Source organism: Heterodontus francisci, unplaced genomic scaffold (genome assembly GCF_036365525.1).
Source record: "Heterodontus francisci isolate sHetFra1 unplaced genomic scaffold, sHetFra1.hap1 HAP1_SCAFFOLD_92, whole genome shotgun sequence".
Lineage (NCBI taxonomy): Eukaryota > Metazoa > Chordata > Chondrichthyes > Heterodontiformes > Heterodontidae > Heterodontus > Heterodontus francisci.
In genome coordinates this window covers 5,264,134-5,283,570 of record NW_027141473.1, presented here as the reverse complement: position 1 = coordinate 5,283,570, position 19,437 = coordinate 5,264,134, and the positions used below count along the sequence as shown (strand labels likewise).

The 19,437-nt window shown below is 41.2% G+C and overlaps 1 long non-coding RNA gene across 1 annotated transcript; it reads right to left on the bottom strand.

The window, feature by feature from the left end:
• Positions 1-1,448: 1,448 nt before the first annotated feature.
• Positions 1,449-17,244, bottom strand: LOC137363799 (uncharacterized). Its single transcript, XR_010972823.1, has 4 exons — positions 17,208-17,244; positions 9,645-9,677; positions 8,386-8,700; positions 1,449-1,526 (listed from the first exon to the last, which is right to left on the bottom strand). It is a non-coding gene; the product is annotated as an uncharacterized lncRNA (long non-coding RNA).
• Positions 17,245-19,437: the final 2,193 nt, after the last annotated feature.

The following is a 19,437-nucleotide window of genomic DNA, read 5'->3' as shown; positions in this document are numbered from 1 at the left end:
TTCTTAATCCGAGGAATTGTGAATGGAACTAAAGACCATGCAATCATCAGCAAAAAGCCCAAATTCTGTCATTTTGATGGTGGTAAGGTTACTGACAAAGCACCTGAAGACAGTTGGGCCTCAGCGAACAATTAGGAAACACATTTTTCTGCAAAAACAGTGTAAATCTGGAACATTCCCTAACAACTTCCAAAGTACATCTAATCTAAATTTTCAAGACTAATATTGTTAGATTTTTGTTAGCTCGGTGTATCAAGGAATCTGGTTCAAAGCCAGGTAAAGAGACTTTGAAGAACATATCAGGTATGATCTAACTGAATGATCGAACAGGCTGGTGCAACTGAAAGCTCTGTACTGATAATGTGGATATGTGTCCGATCCGGTGGTATTTAGCGAGTAAAATGCACACATTCGATAAAATAACGTTGTAATCTTTCACTTCTGGCCTGATTGCACTGAGCAGTGCTAGAGTACAGCCGTTCTTTTATACCCTGCCGTTCAGTAAGTGTTAACGTGGGCACAGTGGAACAGTGGTTAGCATCACAGCTCCAGTGACCTTGGTTCAGTTCTGGGTGATGTCTGTGCTGAGTTTGCACGTTCTCCCTGTGAATGCGTGGGATTCTGCCGCGTGCTCTGGTTTCATCCCACCGCGTAAGACTTGCAGTTCGAAAGTAAGTTGACCATTGTAAATTACCCCCAATGTGGGTAGTTGCTCGGAGAATGGTAGGTAATGTAGGATTAGTATAAATGGGTGGTTGTTGGTCGGCAGAGACTCGGTGGGCCGAAGGACCTGTTTCAATGTTGTATGATAAGAATAATAACGTGGTCAGGGAGGGTCAGAAGGCTATTGTAATGTCGGATCATTCGTGGTGTTCAAATTAATGTATCGAAATAGGCCAGTGCATATTCATTCAGTCAACTCCCAACTGTTGCAGCCAATATTCAATTCTAAATATACATTCGGTGCAGTGGTAAACAAACTTGGGAAAATTCTGCTTCTTGCAGAATAAATGTTAAGATTTAGAACCATCTTGTTAACCATTAATTGCGGGTATTTTGTATCACGTTACACCAGACCTTTAAAGTAATAGTAAACTACAATGACTAGTTTAGATATGAACCTTTCAGACTGCAACATGGGAATGCCACTTTCCTCAGTTTTGCAAATATTAAGCAGGACGTTGTCTGCTTTTAGGTAAGTCTGTACTCACCGGAACAGATCAAACTGGCATCGTTCCTATGGCTGCACTCCTGTTGAGTTCCTTGAAAAAGGCGGCAGTCCAATAAACTGGACTCGTTTCCAGTGCATTCAAAGATATCAGTGCGTACGAGCCCAGTGCCCTCTCCAAAATGGGCATATCTTGGCACAGACACGACGACTCCACACTGAAGCTGACTACAGACCACATTGGCGTCTTTCAAATCCCAGTCAAGGTCACAGACTGTTCCCCAGTTTTCACCACACTGGATCTCCAGTCTGCCTGAGCATGGAGAGTCTCCGGATGTTAGTCTAGGATATCTGTGATCTTAATAAGCATATTATATCATAATTAGCATAATACTTTAATAATCACAATAATACAAATATTTACATTTCAATTCGCATCTGATTAATCACAGATCTGGCAACATTCGTTCTCAGATTCTGTTCAAAACGGATGATGCTGGATTTCCTGTATCACTACTGCTTATAATGTGACAGAACTATCATGTTTAAAATGTTACTTTATTTATTTATAACTTCCCCAGTCGCCGTCACTGTAACTGAGAAACATGCACTGTATCAGCAGTTAGAACTGGGCAAGAAGTATTGTGTGACAAGAACTGGTGCTAGGAGTACTGTTGTTCATATTTAACATAAATGATTTCGACTCAGAAAAGGGATGCACAATTGTAATATTCACTAATGACATCTACTTGGAGCAATAGTTAATACAAAGGCAGATTGTGAGAAAAATACTTTACGTTAACGAAATTGTAAGTGAATTTTAATGCAGATAAATGTACACTTACACATTTGGGTAGGAAGAGTGAGAAGCCATATTCCTGAGACAATGATAATCTAAATTGCATCGAGGAGCAATGGGACTTAGGGGTACAGACACAAAAATCAATAAAATATCAATACATGTTAACAAAGTTCTTGGAAATACAAAAAATGATTGAGGTTTGTTCATGAGTGATACGTTGAAAGGGGAGTCACACCCAGCACAAGGAAATATTTGGTGTTGATTGGGAGAAGGTTGATTGGGTGCTAACTAGTCAGTGTTTCCCTGCTTTTCCAGGCAGTGTGTAACTGAGCAACTTTACACCATATCAGTTGAATCCTAGTGCTGTAACTGCTGTAACTGTACTGGATCAGCTTGGCTAGAGTTGTCGCTAGTTTCAGAGCACAGATCTTCAGCACTACAGTTGCAGTATTATCGGGCCCTTAACGTCTGCTCAGCCGCTTCTTAATGTTGTGTGCCGTAATCTTCGGAATGGACCAAACAATAGAACACATTTGCACAGCGCTAACACATTGACATGAATTATCACATAATACTTCTCACCTTTTGTCAGTCTGAATAACTACCTTTAACCACACTTTGTTGATTGTTTTGCACCCAGTTTTCTACTGTCTGTCATGATCACCCTTCAAAGCCCTTCATATGAAATTAATTATCTTGAAACCACATTCACAGTTTGAGGTTTAAAAACTGGACAGACAGTTTATGACCAGCAAGATACAGCAGTCAGCATATAATCATAGAATGTTCACAACACAGAAGGAGGCCATTCAGCCCGTTGTGTCCATGCTGGTTCTCAGTAAGAGCACCTCAGCTAGCCCTATGCTTCTGTCCTTTCCCCATAGCCATGCAAAGATTTTCTCTTCAGGTGCTTGTCCAATTCCATACTGAAAGCCACAATTGAATCTGTCTCCATCAGACTCGCAGGCAGCACATTCCAGATCCTAACCACTCGCTGTATAAATAACTTGTTCCTCATGTCACGTTTGGTTCTTTTGCCATCCACCTTATAACAGTGTCTTCTGGTTATTGACCTTTCTGCCAAGAGGAACTCTTCTTCTCTATCTACTCTGTCTTGACCCCTCATGATTTTGAACACTGCTATCAAATTTACTCGTAGCATTCTCTGTTCTAAGGAGAGCAACCACAGCTTCTCCAACCTATCAATGTAACTGAAGTCTTTCATCTCTTGAACCTTCCTTGTAAATCCTTTCTACACCCATTCTAAAGCATTCACATTCTTCTGAAATGTCGTGCCCAGAATTGTACACAATACGCCAGTTGAGGTGAACCCAGTGTTTCACAAATGTTCACAATAACTTCCTTACTTTTGTACTCGATGCCTCTATTTAAAAAGGCTAACATTCCATTGCCCTATTAACCACTTTCTCAACCTGCCATGCTGCCTTCAACGATTTGATTAGAAATACTCCCAGGTCACTCTTGGCTGCAGTCACTTTATAATTGTACCCTTGAAAAGAGACCGGCAGCTAGCATTAAAAGAAATCCCAAAGTTTTCTCCAGACAGAGAAATAGTAAAAGGGTGGTAAAAGGAGGAGTGGGGCCGATTAGGGATCAGAAAGTAGATTTACATATGGAGGTAGCGGGCATAGTTGAGGTATTAACTGAATTCGTGGCGTCTTTCTTTGCCAAGAAAGAAGATATACCACAGGCAATAGTGAAAAAGTAGGTAATTCTGATACTATAGGGGTTTAAAATTAATAAAGAGGATGTATCAGATATACCCTGTTATATATGAAGATATGCGTGAACATACAAATTAGGAGCAGGAGTAGGCCACTCAACCCCTCGAGCCTGATCCACCATTCAATAAGTTCATGGTTGAACTGATTACTCCACATTTCCACCTACGCCAGATAACCTTCCAGCCCCTTGGTTATCAAGAATCTACTTACCTCTGCCTTAAAAAAATCAAAGACTCTGCTTCCACTGCCTTTTGAGGAAGAGAATTCCAAAGAGTCACGACCCACTGAAACAAAGAAATTCTCCTCATCTCTGTCTTAAATGGGCGACCCCTTATTTTTAAACAGTGACCCCCAGTTCGAGATTCTCACACAAGGGGAAACATCTTTTCCACAACAACCCTGTCAAGTCCCCTCAGGATTTTATATGTTTCCATCATGCCGCCTCTTACTCTCCTAAATTCCAAAGGATGCAAGCCTAGCCTGTCAAATCTTTCCTCGTACAACAGGTCACCCATTCCAGATATTAGACGAGTAAACCTTCTCTGTACTGCTTCCAACGCATGTACATCATTCCTTAAATAAGGAGACTAGTACTGTACACAATATTCCAGATGTGGTTTCACAAATACCCTGTGTCGCTGAAGCATAACCTCCCTACATTTGTATTCAATTCCATTCGCGATAAATTATAACATTCTCCTAGCTTTCTTAATTAAGTGCCGTACCTGCATACGAACGTTTCGCGTTTCATGCACTCGGACACCCATATCCCTCTGTACCTCAGAGCTCTGCAATCTCTCAGTATTTAGATAATATGCTTCCCTTCTATTCTTGCTGCCAAAGTGGGCAATTTCACACTTTCACACACTATACTCCATTTGCCAGGTCTTTGCCCACCCAATTAACCTAATTATATCTGTTTACAGACTCCTTATGTCCTCTTCACAAGTAACATTCTTACCTATCTTTGTGTCATTAGCAAATTTAGCAAGCATACCGTCGGTCCCTGCATCGAAGTCATTTCTATAAATTGTGAAACGTTGAGGCCCCAGCACAGATCCCTATGGCACACCACTCATTACATCTTGTCAACCAGAAAAATGACCCATTTATGCCTACTCTCTGTTTCCTGTGAGCTAACCCATTTTCCATCCATGTTAATATGTTACCCCCTCCACCATGAGCTTTTATTTTCTGCAATAGCCTTTGATGTGGTAACTTATCAAATGCCTTCTGGAAATCTAAGTACAATGCATCTACCAGTTGCCCTTCATCCACAGTACATGTAATTCCCTCAAAGTACTCCAATCAATTGGTGAAACATGATTTCCCTTTCACAAAGCCATGTTGACTATACCTGATTACCTTGAATGTTTCTAAATGCCCTGCTATAACATTTTTAATAATAGCTTGTAACATTTTCCCTAAGGCAGGTGTTAAACTAATTGACCTTTAGTTTCCTGCTTGCTGTTTCCCTCCCTTTCAGATTGAAGGAGTTGCAATCGCTATTTTCCAATCAAAATGAACCTTCCCCGAATCTAGGGAATGTTGATAAATTAAAATTAACGCATCAACTACCTCACTTGCTACTTCTTTTAACACCTAGGATGAAGTCCATCAGGTCCCGAGGACTTGTCAGCCTGCAGCTCCTATAATTTGCTCAGTATCTTTTCCCTGGTGTTTGCAATTTTATTGAGTTCCTCCGTCCCTTCCATTTCCCGACTTACAGCTAAAACTGGGATGTTACTTTTATACTCAATAGTGAAGACCGATGCCAAATATCTGTTCAATTCATCTGTCATCTCCTTATTTTCCATTACTAACTCCCCTGACTCACATTTTATAAGTTCAACGCTCAGTTTACTACCTCTTTTCTTTTTTTTTTAAATGTATATGTACAAACTCTTAATATCTGTCCTTATATATCTATCTCGCCTTCTCTCGTCCTCTAATGTTACCTGCCTTATCAATGTTTTAGTCATCCTTTGTTTTTTAAAAAATATTCTGTCCAATCTTTTGACCTGCCTCCCATCTTTGCGCAATTACAGGCTTTTTCTTTAAGTTTGATACGACCTTTGGCTGTTTTACTTAACCACGGATGGTGGGACCCACTCTTGGAATGTTTCTTTCTCGTTGAAATATGAGAAATTGTGTATTCTGAAATATTCCCTTAAATGTCTGCCACTGAAACTCTATTGACCTATCCCATAACCTGATTTGCCAATTCACTTTAGCTAGCTCTGCATTCATGTCCTCATAATTGCCCTTATTTAAGTTTAAAATAATAGTCTTGGACCCACTCTACTCTCCCTCAAACTGAATGTAAAATTCAATCGTATCATGATCGCTGCTACTTAGGGGCGCCTTAACTGTGAGGTCATTAATTATTCCTGCCTCATTGCACAGTACCAGGTCCAGTATATCCTACTCTCTGGTTGGCTCCACAAGGTATTGTTCCAAGAAATTATCCCGAAAATATTCTATGCAGTCCTCATCTAGGCTATCTCTGCCCATCTGACTTTTCCAGTCCATATGTAGGTGAAAATCCGCCCCTAATTATCACTGTACCTTTCTGACAGGCTGCCATTCATTCTTTCATTTTTAACCCGCCCCACCGTGTGGTGAATGTCAGGTGGTCTGTACACCACTTCTGACAAGAAAATTCTTGCCTTCATGATTTTTCATCTCTACCTGAACAGCTTGTATATCCTGGTCTCCTGAACTTAGGTCATCCCTCACCGTTGCGCTAATACCATCATTAATTAACAGAGCTACCCCTCCACCTATTCCTAGCTTCCTGCCCTTCCTAAATGCCATGTATCCTTCAATCTTCAGGTCCCAGTCTATTTCTATATATAAATGAACCTTGGTGTCCAGGGCACAATTTAAAAGTTTGCAGATGATACAAAACTTGGAAGCACTGCGAACTGTGTGGAGGTTAGTACAGATCTTCAAAAGGACATTGACAATTTGGTGGAATCGGCAGGCAGTTGGCGGATGAAGTTCAATGCAGAGAAATGTGAAGTGATTCATTTTGGTCGGACTGACATGAAGATGAAATATAAAATGAAGGGTTCAATTCCAAAGGGGTTACAGGAGCAGAGGGACCTTGGTTTAATAGTGCATAAGTCATTGACGGTGGCAGGCTAGGTTGAGAGATCGTTAAATAAAGCATGCACGGCCCTGGGCTTTATTAATATGTGCATAGAGTGCAAGAGCAAGGTAGTTATGTTGAACCTGTATAAGGCACCTGTTCGTCCTCAGCTGGAGTATTGCATCCAAATCTGGGCGCCGCACTTGAGGAACGATGTGAGGGCATTGGAGAGAATACAGAGACGTTTCATGAGAATGGTTCCAGGGATGAGGAATTTCAGTTATGAAGATAAATTGGAGAAGTTTGGATTGTTTTCCTTGGAGAGGAGAAGGCTGAGAGGTGATTAGTCAGAGGTATTCAAAATAATGAGGATTCTGGCCAGAGTAGGTAGAGAGAAACTGTTTCCACTAGTGAAAGGATCGAGAAGGAGAGGAAACCAATTTAATGCATTTGGTAAAAAAAAGCTAAAGTGACATGCGGAAAATGTTTTTCATGCAGCGAGTGTTTAAGATCTGGAATGTTTGTCTGAGAACGTGGTGCAAGCTGGTTCCATTGAAGCATTCAAAATGGAACTAGACAGTTATATGAAAAGCAAGAATGTGCAGAGTTATGGAGGCAAGGCAGGGGAATTGAACTGAGTGAATTTCTCTTTCAGCGAGCCTATGCAGTCATGATGGGCCGAATAGTCCCCTTCTGCACTGTAACAGTTCAGTGATTCTGTGATATTGCCTCTCCTCCGTGTTCCAACCAGAATGCATCAGTTCACACTTCTCTGCATGAAATTTCATCTGCAACCTGTCCGCCCATTTCACCAGCCTCGCTTTATCCTCTTGAAGTCTATTGCTATCCTCATTACTGGTCATGTTTTCAGGCAAACTCGCCTCTTTTCTTCCAATAGTTCAACGGTGTTGAGTTTAATCGTTGCAGCTACTTCCGGAACTATCTTAGCTCCTTTGTTTAATATTCTGTGCATTTTACTTTCTCAATATTTCCTAAAATTTAAAAGGCAATGCGCAGGCAGCGGTGGGATATTAACGCGCAGTTTCCTCTTGTGATACCCACAATCATTGCGGACCCATTACTTCAGCTCCCCGAGGCTGAGAAACCTACCTCTCTCCCTCCCCTGCTCCCCAGTCTCAGCTTCACAATCTGTGTAATACATCAGATCTGAGGCCAAGCGATCATTGCAGGCGAACAGCCGGGCTGACAGTGCATGCCGGGCAGCGGCTGCTGGGTTGATGAAGGGAGAGGTGGATTAAGATTGTGACATTTCCATCGGTTCAGAACATTCTCTGCGGCTTTAGGGAAAATTGCAATTGGAACTGCACTGTCTGTCTTGTAAATGTGCTGAGTATCAGGTATTTGCTGCTGCCGGTGGAGAATGTTTAATAAATATGGTGCTAATTATATAATTTTAAACAGTGATCCGAACATTAACATTAATTCTTACCGGAGACTACTGGAATTATTAACATCTGACATTTCGGGTACTGACCGTCCCGGATTGTTTTACTTTTGCTACTTCCCAGATTCTATCAGCCGCGGTGGGAGATGAGAGACTGAGAAAGATTTTTACCTGAGCAGATGGCACCGGCATCATCGGAGTGTGATTAGGAATAGTGACTCCATTGAGCTGACTCACATTGCCGCAGAGCGGCCTCGGTCCCGCTGCACTTTACATTGAACGTCACAATGAGTCCGGACCCTTCCCCAAAGTGAGCCCGACGCGGTGCAGAGACCGCGGTCCCGCAGCCCAGCTCCCGACACACAACAGTGGCGTCAAGCAGGTCCCAGTACGAGCCATACACAGTCCCCCACTGTCCCCTTTAGTCTATCTCCACTCTCCCAGCGCACCGACTGCCCCCATTCGCCAGTCTCAGCTTCACCATCTCTGTAAAATATCAGAAATATCATCAAGCGGTTATGGTGTGTTAAACCCACAGGTTCCCAGCGCACCGACTGCCACCATTCACCAGTCTCAGCTTCACCGTCTCTGTAAAATATCAAAAATATCAGCAAGCGGTTCGAGTGTGTTAAACCCACAGGTTCCCAGCGCACGAACCCTCCCCATTCACCTGGCATGAATTGATAGGAACATCAGTCTGCACTCAGAACCCTAATAAAACCCGAAGTCAATATTACACATAAAAGAAAAAGGAAACTGAAATATTAATAAACGGTGCAAACGAGCAGGGAACCAGAAGACAGCCGGATATTCCCACCAACACAACGGCTCCAATGGGAACGGGGTGGCGACAGGCTCAGAGTCGATTTAACCGGCAGAAGTGGGGAGATGGGCGTGGCTGTAATGATCTCATATTTACGTGCTAAGTACTGATTGGGCGAACACAGTGAGATCCCAGCACCACGAAAGAGCAGGGGAAATTACCCCCTCACCCAACACAGCCAATAAAGATAAGGCTGGATGATGATGTGATCAGGATGTCAGCACAGATTGGTGAGGTGGACCTTTGGACCGGGAACAATGTCAGTGGAGGTGATTCTTCACTCTCTGCTCTTCAGAGACCCTCAATTATTGTCCCACCGCATGAAGACAGCAGTCCCTCTCAGCTAGGTAACAGTGTGAGTGGAGCTGATTATTCTCACTCTGCTCTGCAGAGACCCTCAGTTACTGTCTCTCCACATGAAGGCAGCAGCCATCTGTCAGCTAGAATTAAAGATCTTTACTATCACAATGAGCGACACACTCCCTTTCTGACTAGCAACAGGGCAACGTGATCAAAAAGGTGCTGAGATTGTCGCCCAAGCTTAATATTTAATGGGATGGGTTGGAGCAGAGAGATAGCAGATAGTGTGAAAAAAAAGGGCGATTACCTGACGGGTCAGTCTTACTGTTCCCAGGTCTGCCTGAAATGAGAAGTTAACAATTAGAGTTCACTGGGAAAAGAAATGAGTGAAACTGTCTGAAAGAAAAGACACAAATACAACTAACTGCAGGGTCATTATTCCCAACACTTTGCGGAAGAAATTATAACCCTAACGTGATTTCATTCATTAAAACAGAAAATACAGATTCTGCATCAAATTAATATTGGTAATGGGCCTAAATGTATCCAGAATTGTTTTCACATATACAAACACTGACACCCGGATACACTCTCCCCTTGTGGCGGTGGGTGGGCCTTATGTATTACCAGTGTGAAGGTGCCTGAGAAGGCGGTGGTGATGATCCTCTCCCTTATAGAATTTTACATTGAAACAGCACAGAGGGATGCCATTCGGCCCATGGTGCCTATGCTGTCTCTTTGTAAGTGCAGTCCAATTAGTCCCACTCCCTTTCCCCATCGCCCTGTACATTTGTGCTGATGGTGCTCTGACCATTGATGACCTGTGTAGGTGCCCTGAGAAGAGAGTGGTGATGGATCTGCTTTTCAACCCACTGGTGATGGCACTGTCAGTGAATTCAGCATTCTGATCGAAAGTTCGAGAAGGAATGGGAACATTTAAGTTCAATTAAAGATTTTCTGATCCTGCGGTAAATTTCGATGCCTTTTAATTTATTGCACAGCCTTCCACCTGTAACTTTCAAAGTTTCTATAAAGGTGTAATTGGGCCTTTCTGCTGTTCAATAAAATATATAGCTTCCTCAAACAAAACAAAACAAGATGAAATATCTGTCAGTCTCCTAACTCCGTGCTGACTGTGTCTTACTAAGTTGCTGCTGTTCCGATTCTCTTGTCACCTGCCTCGCCGACGTGCCCTATTCTTTTACCCGTTAATGATGTTCGATCAATGGTCCTCCCGTTTACTGGTTAAGTGTTTCTGCTTTTTAAAAATGCAGTCTGTCGTTTGACTGTCCCAATCCCCCTGATGACAATTTGTCTCACAGATCTCCAGGTGTTTTTCTATTAGCAACATTATATACGATAGAGGGTGTATTGAGCTGCTCCCCATCTCGCTGATCGCAATGTGTCTCACAGATCTCTAGGTGTTTTTTTAATTCTCAACATTACATACTATGGAGGGTGTGTTGACTTGCTCCCAATCCACCTGATCACAATTTGTCTCACAGATCTCCAGGTGTTTTTCTATTAACAACATTATATACTATAGACGGTGTATTGACCTGTACCCAATCTCCCTGATCACAATGTGTCTCACAGATCTCCTGCTATTTTTCTGTTCTCAACATTATATACGAAAGATGGTGTGTTGACCTGCTCCCAATCTCCCTGATCACAATGTGTCTCACAGCTCTCCGGGTGTTTTTCTATTCACAACGTTATATACTGCAGACAGTGTGTTGACCTGCTCCCCAACTCCCTGGTGAAAATATATCTCCCATGTATTGTTGTCTCTTTGTATACTCTGGTGATATATTATTGCCAACGGGACACCAATTCCTGTCCTCAGCTGTGCCTTCTGAGTAATCTTGAATGTGTTACATTTTCCCAACTATTATCTCATTGGTCTCTTTATGCTCCTAATTCGATAATGTAAATAGTGTGTGACTTCCTCCCAGTAGGAGCCTTAGCATTCCTACCAACTTTCCGTGATAATAGTCAGTTCCCATACATCCCCTTTTCCAGTGACCCAATGACAGACGAGGGGGAATAATCTTTCAGTATTTACTGATAAACGGTTCCAATCTCAGTGTTTCTGTAGAGTCCGCGAATCTTCTTCAATCCATTCAGTCATTTCCCCTACTCTTCATGCATTTATCATTTCAGCCTGTTACCACCCATGTCACACTGGACTTTTTTTCCCAGATAATCCAGTGGTTCAAGGAGAAAACCCACGAGCACCTTCTTAGGGAAACTAGGGATAGACAACACATGGGTGCAGAACAATATCGCCAACATGACGATAGTGGTCCAAGAAAACACCCCGCCATCCCATCTGGCTAAGTCGGGTTATTCAGTAAATTCTGGCTAGCCAGCGAGTTCATATCCCGAAAATGAATCTAAACAATCTGTAACCGAGATTCCCATATTTGTCTATTCGACCAGTTTATTTCTTACCATCTCAGATAAATGTTCAGTCGTTCCCCTTTCTCAATCATTGCTATTTTTCCATTTATCTGCACTACTCATATCTGCTGACTCCTCCATTTGGCTCTCATATCCTTCCTCACAATTTCTAACCGCTCTCATTATTTTTCTTGAAAAAGTTTGAATGCATTTCTTTGTGTACCGTTATCCAAATCACCTCCACATACAGGGAATATACCCATTATTCCCATGCTCTTCTGGTCGGCCTCCATCCCGAGGTAAACTTCAACTGATCTAAAACTCTGCTGCTGTTATCCTGGCTCGGACAGTCCCGCTCACCCGTTTCCCCTGCTCTCACCGACAAGTGGTAACTCCCGCTTCCCACACCTCAGATTTCGGCGGTCGCACCATTACCTTCCTGATGTTTAGACTAATGGGTTTGGTGCAAAACTGTTAAGTTATTTTAACATTTTATACTGATGTCAACTTGCTATTGTACCGTATTACTACAAACAGTAACATGGAAATATTAATTATAAATAACAATCAACTCAAAGGAGGTGAACTGAAACGGGATAAACGTGGGATATACAAAGGCCAGAAATTAAACTCTTGAATGTGTTACAAAACCAGGGATGGAGTGGTTTAGGGATTACAAAATACAGTCAGTACAAAGAGTTTATAAGTACATGCTTGTCACGGCAGATTATTAGGTAGGTCAAGAATCAAAATAATTATATTTAATCAAACTATTTTAGTTCCAATTTGAACTACTTCCACAATTAGGTGAGCTCTTGTAGATTTCAGAAGCAAATTAATTGATAGAATTACAGTTATTATCGCTTACACTGACAAGCAAAGCACTGGACAGAAGAAACTCATATCAAACAATCCGGACTCTGTGCGTCAATAGCATTATCAGTAAGTTTTAGCAATCACTATCCATAACACATCAGCTAGTGTCTGAAGAAACGTTACCACGGTTAGAAATAAACAAACACGCATCAAAATTTTACAGTACCGAGACAATTTGTTCTGGGCCCTGTCTAGTGAATTGAAATATGCAAACGAATTCAGGGTTTCTTCCACAGGTGATCAGAGTATGGGACATGTGGAAGGACATTGAAGAATTTAATAGGAGTAGGATTAGGCCATACTGCCTACGCAGCCTACTCCGGCATTCAGTTAAATTATGGCTGATCTACTGCCCCAGATCTACTTTCCCACCTTTCCCCAGAGACTGGGAAACAACTCCAGATCTTTCATTAAACACTGCATCGCACCATATAAAAAAGTATGGGACATGTGGAAAGAGATTCAGAAACGCGTCTGGATATTAAATATTACATCAAATGTATGAATCATATAGAAAGAGTCTGAGAAACACTAATTATTACACAACACCGTGCACCTAAATGTATGAAATAGAAAGCATGATTTAATGTGAAAAGGCTTTGATTTGAAGATTTTCGGTGACTAAATAAAACTGTTCATACGTCAAATCCCCTGAAAACAGTAGCTTCATTTCTGGAGGGTGTAATTGATAACTCTAATAATAATCAGTACAAATGTAGCAATATTGATTGCACCTCCTGTTAATATATTATACAATATTCATTGTCCTTTCTGAACGTTCCAAATGCTGTAAGAACTATTTAATCTAATTCTCTGCATCACACGGCACTTCACTGAGAAATTCTGGGGACAGATATCTCAATGTGGGATGAGTTGGCTAGATGCAGATCTCAGTATACTGCAGTTCTGACTCCCATACACTCGATTGTAACCCTGAGCAATTTCTACTTCCAGGAGTCTCGGTTTTAAACGCCTCATTAGAATTTTAACTCCAGTCTTCAGCGTCTGTACGACAGCCATAGAAAACAATATAAAACCAACTCTTGCGGCATTTATGTTCAATTTTGGTACTAAAACTGAATTTAACTCAATTCTCCTCTGGAAATACAATTAAATGTTAATCAGATGACAAATATTACATCCGCTTTTGCTGTCAGCGACAAAAGTGGATAACAGTTGCCTATTTGAATTTGATGAACTTAAAATCAAACAGGACAAAACGTATTTAATGACAAATTTATAAATTAAGGAAACTGTTTCAATATTCACTTTATACAATCTCAATAAGTGACAAATTAAAATAAATATGCACATTTCGTATAAATTGATTTTGATCTGGGGCCAATTGTTAAAAAAAAAATGATTCAGGGAGTCAGATAGATTTCATACTTTCTCTTTGTTCTTTGGCTTGCAGAAAATATTCTTAAATGACCTTCAAATTCAGGATTTTAGAATACAATCCATTTTGCAAAAACAAAAGACAATTCATCATGGAGGTATGCAATAACATTTAGGGAGAGTTTTCCTGTCGTGAACCAGCATTTGTTGTCGATAGACATTGACAAATGTAACCAAACCCGCACTGGAAACAATGAGAAACTGAATCGAATCATCCACTGAAAAACTCTGCAAAAATATCGAGCAGGTGGAAGGAGACTATTCATGATATCTCATTAAACAATTCGCGGTGTTTTACATAAAAGAAGCATGTGGAAGGATACTTTGTCACATTTATTATTACTTGACACTGTACATATGAATATGTGAAATAAGTTGAGAATTTACAATGCAAAGATCTACAGTTTCAAGGTCATCATTAAGAAAACAATAATAAATGGAAAATCCTCTGGAGATTTTGGAATGTTCAGTAACATTATCTTTTGGAGAGGCACTTCACAATTACAGTAATAACTAATGCTAATTAGTTAACTGCCATTAACTGCCTCCAGTTAATATTATACAATATGATAAGATCATGTACAACACTCTAACGTGGAACAAACTATTTAAATTATTTCAGTTCCATTCAGTATGTCGCACAGGGTCAGACAACACTTCTACTGTGAAATACCTGGGACAGAAATGCCCGTGTGGGTTCATTCGGCAGTAGATTTAGCTTTGACTGCTGTTCTATAATCCCTGCATTACCATCGACCCCACACCCCAAACCGTGAGACCTTCTACTCTCTCAGTGATCACGTTCTACTGCTAGATTGCTGTGTTTAAATCATCTGCTTAGAATTTCAACACCAGTCAGTTGTGTCGGTACAAGAGCATCAGAGGACCAAATAAAACAAATTGCCACGGTATTTGTTTTCAATTTTGGATTTAAATCAAAGTTTTACACATGTCCCACCTGGGGATTTAGACAACGTGTTAATCAGATGCAAGCTATTATAAAAACAATGTTTTCTGATAGCAAAAGAATGAATAATTGTTCCCTATTTAAGACTGATGGAAAGTAAAATCAAACCATCAGCCCAAGCTCCGTATTCAATGTGAATTCTACAAATGTGATAAACTATTTCAATATTCTCTTCATATGATAGCAAAGAATAACATTGTTTTTTGTCATAAAGCATGCCTGCTTTTAAAAATGATTCTGAGCAACTAACGATTGGGGAAAAGGATACAGGGATTCATACGTGCTTCATTGTTTATATTTTCTGTGGCTTGAATAAAATTTTCTTTAAATAATCCACAAAACAGGATTTTACTCTCCAATTATTTCATATTCATGGAAATATAATTCGTTAAATACAGAAAGTATCTGATAACACTGGGACTAGGTTGTCCTGTCAGTAAAAGAATAAAGTATTTTTATAGACAGAGATTAATAAATGTAACCAAACACACACGGGAAATAGTGAGAAACAGAATGAAATCATCAATGGAATAACACAACAAACATCGAGCCGTTGGAACAATAATAAAGAACAATATCGCTAACTCATTACACACTACATGGCACTGTGTAAAAATATGTGATTGGGAAAATTAAACTATCTTTAGGCACTGTACAAAAATGAGGAAATAGAAGAATTAATTTAATATAAAAGATATTGATCTTGAAGATCATCACTAACTGATCAATAATACAGAGCAAATTCCCCAACGATTTAGGAACTTTCAGTAACATCATTTTTTTGCAGAGTGCTCTTGAAAATTATACTAACAATGAAAACGAATTGAAAAATATTGGTTCCATCTCCAGTTGAGTGGTTATTATAGCATGAATATAACACTTCAACAATGAACAAATTACTTTAAAACATTTAGTTTCATGAACTGTATCACTAGGACAGCAGACAGCACTTGTATTGACAAAAATCTGTGACAGGAATGTGTGTGGCAGTTCATGTGGACAGTTGAGGTAGTTTTCACTGGTGTTCGACACTCAGTGAGATAAGTTACACCCAGACTCTGATACACTCTATTCAAACAAAGACGGCGCTCTTCCTCTATCAGACGCACTTTAAATAATCAGATTAGAATTTTAATTCCAGCTGGCTGTGTCAGTATAAGAAACACAGGGGGAAATATAAAACAAACTCCCGCAGTCTTTGTGTTCGATACAAATTCAACTGGGAATTCAAAATACCCGTTAATTCGATGTAAAATATTCCAAACTCGTTTCATGTAACCAAAACAATATTACTGTCAGCAGTACCTCAATTGCCAGCACTCTGGCCTCTGAGTAAGGAGATGGTGTTTTCAAGTCTAATTCCAGAGACTTGAGCACAAAATCTGGGTTGCCACTCTAATGCAGTACTGAGGGTGTGCTGCACTGCCCAAGTGCTTTCCATCGGAGGAGAAGTTAAACCGAGGCTCTGTCGGCCCTTTCAGGTGCACTATTTGGAGGAAGGGCAGGGGAATTATCCCTAGTGCTCTGGCGAATGTTGATCCCTCAACCAACATCACACACACAAAGAAAGTATTCTGGTCATTATCACATTGCTGTTAGTCGGCACTTGCTGTGTGTAAATTGGCTGCCACGTTTCCTATATTACACGATGGACAACACGACAAAACAGTACCGAATTGACAGCAAAGCCCTTTGGGACGTCCTGACGTCGTAAAATGCGCTACATAAGCGCAAGGCATTTTTATATAAATGAAGGTTTATTCCTATTTGTAGTTGAAAGAACTTAGAATTGAAACATTCAATCCAAAATTTGTATTAAATGAAACTACTACAAATTAGATAAAACAGTATCCATGTCATACCATCCCAATGAATGACAACTGCAAACAAAATAGATCCGTTTTACGTAAATTGATCTCAGACACTGACATATTCTATTCTAACAGCGAAGTGTCTCTGATTCTAACAGACCCTGCTTAAATCGACCAATGAGATTTTCAACGCCAGTCTGCTCTGGACGAGCGGCTGGTAGAAGGCAATAAACAAGTGCCGATGTTTCATTAAACTCTACACAAGCAAATTAAAATGTATAAGGCATTATTTACTTTCCACACCTCCTGAATGGGTTCTGTATTAAAGATGATAATTAGATTAATAATATACATCATGTAATAATAATCAGTGTATCAGTAAATAACATAATGCATTCAATAATCTTTAACTTACAGGTCAAAAGCTGCAGTAGAGACAGGGTCAGGAAGGACGGCAGCATCGTTCTGGCGCCGGGTACAGCGATGTGAACAAAACATTAACCGAACGCTGTTCTCAGACACTAAGAGCTCCTTACAGCAGCTTCTGAAACTCTGGCTGTTGTGGAAATTAATTCTTTGACAGAAGGTTCTGCAGAAACCAATGTTTCCTTCCAAATAACCAATAGATTTTGACTTGTGTGAACCGTGAATTACAGGATGGTAAAATAAACCAATGAGAAGAAATGTGACCATTAATGGATAAAATGAACCCAGGTTCCAACTACCAGCCTATCCTGCGAGGATAATGACGTGTGACAGTGTGAAAAGTAAATGAATCGCTGATCTGGCGTCCAGATCATAGATTCATAGATGCACAGGAAAGGCCATTCGGCTACTTTAGTCAGAGTCGTCCCTTTGAAAGAGCTGTCTAATTTATTGTCACATATGCAGCTTTTTCTCATAACCCTGCAAATTATTCCATTGCAAGCACTTGTTTAATTGTCTTCATAAATTCCTCTGGAATCTGAATTCATCACTCTTTCGGGTCGTGCTTTCCAGATCTAAACAAGCCTTAGTGTGAAGAAATGTCTCTTCACTACCTTTCTAGTTATTCTGCCGGTTCTACAGAAGGTCTCGGACCCAGGCCCATCTCTGGAACTGCAGAGAAGAGGTAGGTGAGGCAGGGTCACTAGAGCCAGTACGCAATGCCCCGGTGAGAGGGCCTGGTGGTTTTCTTGTGGTGCAGGAGGAGGGAGGTCCTGGGGAATGAACTGGTTCCTGGTGGGGGTGCTCTGTGCGTCACGCATTGGCCATGAAGGAGGCAATGCCCCATCCCACCCGCAAGGCCACAGGGAGAATGCTTCGTTTTACAAGGTGTCCTCTCCATATGGTGGAGGACATCGCTGCTGGTAAGATCCCAGCGGCGGTGGAATGATCCCATAATTGTCCCTTAATAGGCCACTTAAGATCCTCAATCTGCCATTGGGCGAGAAAGCTGTTGTCGGCCTACCCTGCCTCCGGGATCACTGGACGATGGGGAGGCTCTGGGATCCCCATCCTGCCAAGTCCCTTGCCACACAGTGCTTTTCCCTGTGCCCCCTGCCCACCCCTCCTGGTTTCCAATCACGCCTCTGGTGGCCAGTAAAATCCTGGCCATGATGTCTGATGACAAACGCCGCCATGATGGGAAATAATTTCCGGATTCTTACTCTACCATAACCCCTCATTATTTTGAACTCTGTTAGATCTGGGACGGCGGGACTGACGTATGAGGAGAGATTGAGTCGGTTAGGATTATATTCGCTGGAGTTCAGAAGAGTGAGGGGGGATCTCATGGGCGCCTACAAAATTCTAACAGGACTCGACAGGGCAAATGCAGGAAGGATGTTCCCGATGTTGGGGGATTCCAGAACCAGGGGTCACAGTCTAAGGATGCAGGTAAGCCTTTCAAGACAGATTTAAGGAGAAATTTCTTCACCCAGAGAGTGGTGAGCCTGTGGAATTTGCGAGCAGAGAAAGCAGTTGTGGCCAAAACATTGTATGTTTTCAAGAAGGAGTGAGATGCAGCTCTTGGGTCTAAAGGGTTCAAAGGGCATGGGATGAAAGCGGGAACAGGTTACTGAGTTGGATGATCAGCCATGATCAGAATGAATGGCGGAGCAAGTTCGAACGACCGAATGGCCTACTCCTGCTCCTATTTTCTATGTTTCTATCCCACTGAACTTTCCCTGCTCCAATGAGAAAAATCCAAGCTCCTGAATTCTCTCCATGTAAATGAATTCCCTTACCCGTGGTGCCTTCTTGATAATCCTCATTTGTACGTTTTGCAGGGCCTTGAAGTTCTTCCAAGGTATTCATGCCCGGAATTGCACATAGGACGCCAGCTGAGTCATAACAATTGATCTATAAAGTAGTAGCTTGATGCCCGTTATGTTTGAATTCAATAACCCCATTTTCAAAGCAAATATCTCGCACACTTTCTCAATGAGCTTCTCTACTTGCCCTGCAATCCTTAAAGATTTATGAACATGCATTCCCCTGTCCCTCTGTTCTTGCACCTCCTTAAAATGGTACTATTTATGTTATATTGACATGGTGTTTTCACAATGAACATCACTTCTGACTTGACTACAATAAGTTGCATCTACCGTTGATCTGCCTATTTCAGCAGACTTTCTACCCTGAAGTCTGCTATTATAATATTC